Genomic DNA, 4,936 nt, shown 5'->3' with positions numbered 1-4,936 from the left:
ATGCTCAGTGCTGGTATCACAGAAGGGTTTTGAGTAACAGATGAAGTATCTCCACCAACCACAAACTCCTCTTCGTGGCCCAGATTGAATATCAGTGAATTGCATTCGTAACAGATGAACAGATCCCTGTGCCATCTCTGCACCATAAAGCTGAATGCTCATGAACTCTGCCTCTGTTTTGGTTGCTCACATAACAATTTTGTTTAAAGCACAGGTAAGGACAAACACTGTTCTTCAGTAATCCCTTCCATTTCAAAGAGCAGTAAGTTAGGCAGGCTGCTGTTGCCTTTGCAACTTCTGGTGGTTAGAAACACCATGCGCATTTTTGTATGATGAGGAAGTTAACAGGAAAAGTTGCTCTGCTGCTTCCTGGTTTTGTTCTTGTACCTGGCAAAGTGAATCTGGGAAGACCTGCTGTAAACTGCCTTACATGTTCCTGTATGGCTTTTAGGGTGAATATCAGAGAAGAGCAGAACTCAACTTTGCTACTTGAAAGATTCAAGTGTCTTACAATAACCTGAATTTATAGCTATTTGTAAAGGATGCAATAAAGCAAGTTGGAGAACCCCTGCTGGAGACAGAAATTTGTCTTCAAGTGGTAGGCATAGCTTTCACTGCAGCTTCTAGCAAGGAGCTCACAGCCTATACTATTTGATGGCTAAAAGCATCTTTACAGCTGTTTAAACTTACAGCAGTTTTGAGAAGGATGCAACAGAGTGGAACAAATTGTTTTTACGGGTGGTATGAGCCCATGCAAACCTGGGGTGCGTGTTCTGTATGAGCAGGTGTGCCTCTGTGGGGTTTGTCATCTCCAGGGCCACCCACCAGCAGCTGAGCTGCAGGATCGGGATTTGGGCGGTGAGCAACATAGTCGTAAAAAACCCCAGCTTTAAGCAGAGAACACTAGCATTTGAAAATGAGGAAGCAGAAACCCAACCAAAAGTGCTTTCCCCAGAGGAAAGACATGCTGAGAAATTGTTCTTGTCTGAAATATCAGCCCTGAGGAGCTCTTACCTAAGGCTGAAGATGTAGCTGTCAAGTTAAATGAGTGTCGCTCGATCTTAGGCAGTCTCCTTGCTGCAGGTGTGTGTGTGTGTGCAAGTCCCTTACGAGTCAGGACATGTCCATTGGACATGACAGGTAACAGCCAATGGCTTCCTAAGTATGGCATGGTCCCTAGGATGAGCTTAGCTAGGACATCTTGGAAGTGAAAGCATGCCCTAAGAACAGATCTTAACTGAGATTTTAATTCCCTGGACTGACCATAGTGGAAGTAGTTTTAAAGGTAGGACATAGGGATTGATTTTCTGTTGGGAACATAGTTCTCTTCCAGAACACCCAGAAAAATGCAGGGTCTTGGCTTTCCCTCCTGTTCTTTGTACTGGTCTACTGCTTCAGAATGAAATTGCGGTGCTCTGTACAGTACTTTGGCCTTAAACCTTTGCAAACATACAGCAGTGCTTTAAAAAAACACACGCCAAAAAAAGAAAAAAATCAAACAAGAAAAACGTATTTTTCCCAGTGTACTTCGAGAACCCGCAAGCACATATTTGCAGTGGTTTCAAGCTTTTTATGGATCAGAGGTTGCAGAGTTGTATGTAGTTTTAAATGAGGCTGAGATTCTTTTACACATGTGACCTAAGAAACCTGAATTTAAAGAGACTACAGCACTGCAGCGCCACAGTGAATTCGGGAGACCTAGAATTCAGGATCTCCTCCAGGGAGCGTTGTTCTCCCACCACTCCCCTGTACGACATGGCTCCTGTTAATAGGAGAGAAATGTGAAAGCTTCTGCAATAAGCCTGGTTTATTCTCTGCACGGATGGGGAGTTCAGAGTGCTGGGAAAAGGCAATTTTAGGGAACTCCACTGATTATCAGTTCTGCCAACTCTCATGACTTTACTGGCACCATGGGTTTTGGTACTAACGCCACAGCTCCTGGGGAAATCTGAGTGTGTCAGAGTGTTGGTATCTTTTAGACTTGTGATCTTGTGGTAAAGGGGGAAGCTAAAAATAAGACAGAGCTGCAAGAAGCAACATTCCTGGGGTGGGGAGGGAATATAATTCCCCTAACATTTTTGAGGTTTAGGATCTTGGTTTGAGAAATCTGTTTTGAAGACACACTTGCTAGTAAGTCCAAAAAGAGATTTATCTTTGTTTTCATTGAGATTTTTGACTTGGGTACAGTCAGTGATCTGCTGTAACCCTAAATAAATCCTGTCATCTGACCAATTATTATCTGTTTTGTCTCTGCTACTGAGCTCTCTTTCTCTTCTTAAATGTAGTATAAAATTTGCATGTACTTCCTGAAAATCTAAAGGTTTCGAAGTGCTTTGTGGAGTGCTCTTCTGCACGTGGCCCCCAGGAATTTAGAGGTAAAAGTGCTTTTAGAGGTGTTGAGGGTTACAGTTCTGTTCAAAGATTAGTCAGAAATTCAGCTACACATTTGTCAGAACCCATAAAACTTGCCAAGACTGCAGATAATGTGATGTCTGGGTTTTGGTTGTTGACCAAGCACAGTGCAAGTACAGGCAGGTACAAAGCTGGAAACAAGAGGTTAGTTATAAAAAACACAAAACAAAACCCAAGATGATGGGAGACAGAAGAATGTCCTGCTAAAAATACCCCTTTAATTGTTCACTGACAGAAAAGACAATTTCCGGAAGAGATTGCCTTCCCAGATATAATTGTGGGCAAAAGCCTAATTACTGAACCATAATCATGCACATACCATAGGCTGATAATAATGTATTAAGTACAAAATACAGAAAAAGTCAGAAGAAGCCATGCTGTATTTCCTGATACTGGATGTTTACCTTCCCAGTACTTACAGCACTTAAATGTATTTGCTGTTTGTAAGTGAAATATTTTGAGTTGAAGGCTCAGGATTATGAAGTTTTTGACTGCCAACAAAAAGCCCAGGTGCTGAAGGAGATGACTGCTTGTTGGTTGGAAGGTGCCGGTAAAGCTACTTTCTGATTATCAGAGATGATTCAGACTCTCAGACATTGCCTGACTTGGCATCTTGTTGAATATCAGGCAGAGAAGAGGATTATTGTGTCCCTGTCTGAGATGCAGAATTGTGATTCCTGCTCTCTGTTCAAGGTATGTGCCTGTGCAGGCAGCTAGACAGGAGCTTTCCCTCTGCAGTGAATGGTGCTCTGGGGTTTGCAGAGAATAACATTTTCACAGCTTTGTTTTCAGCTTTAGGCAGGTCTGGCTTAATTTTTCAGGAGATGCAAGAAGGCTTTCCTGTGTGGAGGGTGTTGCACTGCTGTACTATGTCACTGATGTCCTGAGCTCAGTGATTTTCCCTAGTTGTGAGTAAAGGATCCTCAGTAGGACTGGACTGGAGATGTGCTGCTTTTTGCCCCTTCTGCCCCTCTTCCAAGCATCTGGTAGAAGAAATGCCTTTGAGAAAGGGTTTTCAATCTGTTTCAATGCAGTAATGGATTACTGCAAGACAGCAGTACCGGGGAGTAGGAATGCAATTTTCTCTTTCATGATTTGGCTGAAGATCAGAAATGTGCTTCCATGAATAGGAATACCGTTGATTAAAATGGCATGACTGTTGATGCGGTATTGCTGCGGTATCTTGCAGTCTTGGTTGCTCCAGTCTATCTTTACTTCTTAACTTAAAGTTTAAACTCCAAGAAGGGTGCAGGATTTTAAAAATTACCCCCTGCAACCCGTGCAGACCTTGAGGTATGAGCCAGACTGAGAGATAAGCAAAGAAAATGAATATTTGCTTTTCATTTATGCTTTTTTATCCAGCTGAAAGAGATCTATATGGCTTTAAATGATGTTGCGTCTCATTTTTAGTTGAATATAAGCTGATGGTAATAGATTAGGTGTCAGATAGCTTGTGAAGGCAACTACCTGGCAATAACATATTATTAACAGCAGCTTAAATGATTGCACTTGTTTCAGAACAAAAAGTGGAGTTCTATCTATTTTTAGCAAGAGTGCCTGAACTATCTGATTGGAACTTAATACTGGGGAGGCCTTAAAATAAATTTAATTTTTCTTCCTGATGATCATTAGGGTATGGTGGTTGTGGGTTATTTTTAGGTGGTATTGTCAAATCAGAGGAGTTGAAAGCTCACCCCTCATCTAAATGTTCTGAGTGGTGGTGTGTGCTTTGTGTGTTTAGTTGCAGATTAAAATCTCTGTATTTACTTATGCATCCCTTCTCTGTGGTTGATGGTGTTTACGTAAATGTTTAGGACATTTTTTAAGCTGTTTCCTTCCTACAAGACTGTCTGGAATCACCTTAAAGTACCCTTTTACCCAGCACCTGAGAGCGAGCACCACAGGATTTGGGGACCTTGGCAACTCCCGTCTCTGAGGATGGCATGTGCGTGCACACATTTATCTGGTGTGTTTCTGCAGCTCCCCAGGACAGGCCTGCAGCCAGGACCAGGGTTTGTGAGCCCTGTTGCCTGAAGGTTACCTGGGACCACAGCACCCATGAGGGCATGATCAGAGGTACAAGGAGGAGAAGCATTTAGCGATATTTAGCAGGGTCTCTCACCAAACCAGGCTGATCCACTCTGTTAACCTGGGGGACATCTGCTACCACAGATATTTCTGGCACTTGTCACATCAGCTGATTGTCAGTGGGTCACACTGGGAGCACATGGTGGAAAATAAGAACCCGTAATGGTCATACGTCAACGCTATGAATTTTTTACAGTGATGCTTGTGCTGCACAAATCTAAAGGTCAGAGAGGAAAATTGCAATGCAAACTTCAATTAGTAACTGAGAAAGGGAATTACTGTCATTTTGTGTCAGAAAATCTCTCCAAGCCCTACAAGAGCCTGCCTCCTTCTTCGGTGATAGGTAAGAGGTGCAGTAGTGGTACAGCAGTAGCTCCTGCCAGGCAGGAGCAGCAGGCAATGCTGTGCCATAAAATGAGAGCAGAAAGCAGGCAGG

This window comes from Pezoporus flaviventris, unplaced genomic scaffold (assembly GCF_033815535.1).
Source record: "Pezoporus flaviventris isolate CSIRO_AGI_PZ_B2104156 unplaced genomic scaffold, CSIRO_AGI_Pfla_v1 ptg000001l, whole genome shotgun sequence".
Lineage (NCBI taxonomy): Eukaryota > Metazoa > Chordata > Aves > Psittaciformes > Psittacidae > Pezoporus > Pezoporus flaviventris.
Note: the sequence above shows the minus strand (reverse complement) of the source record.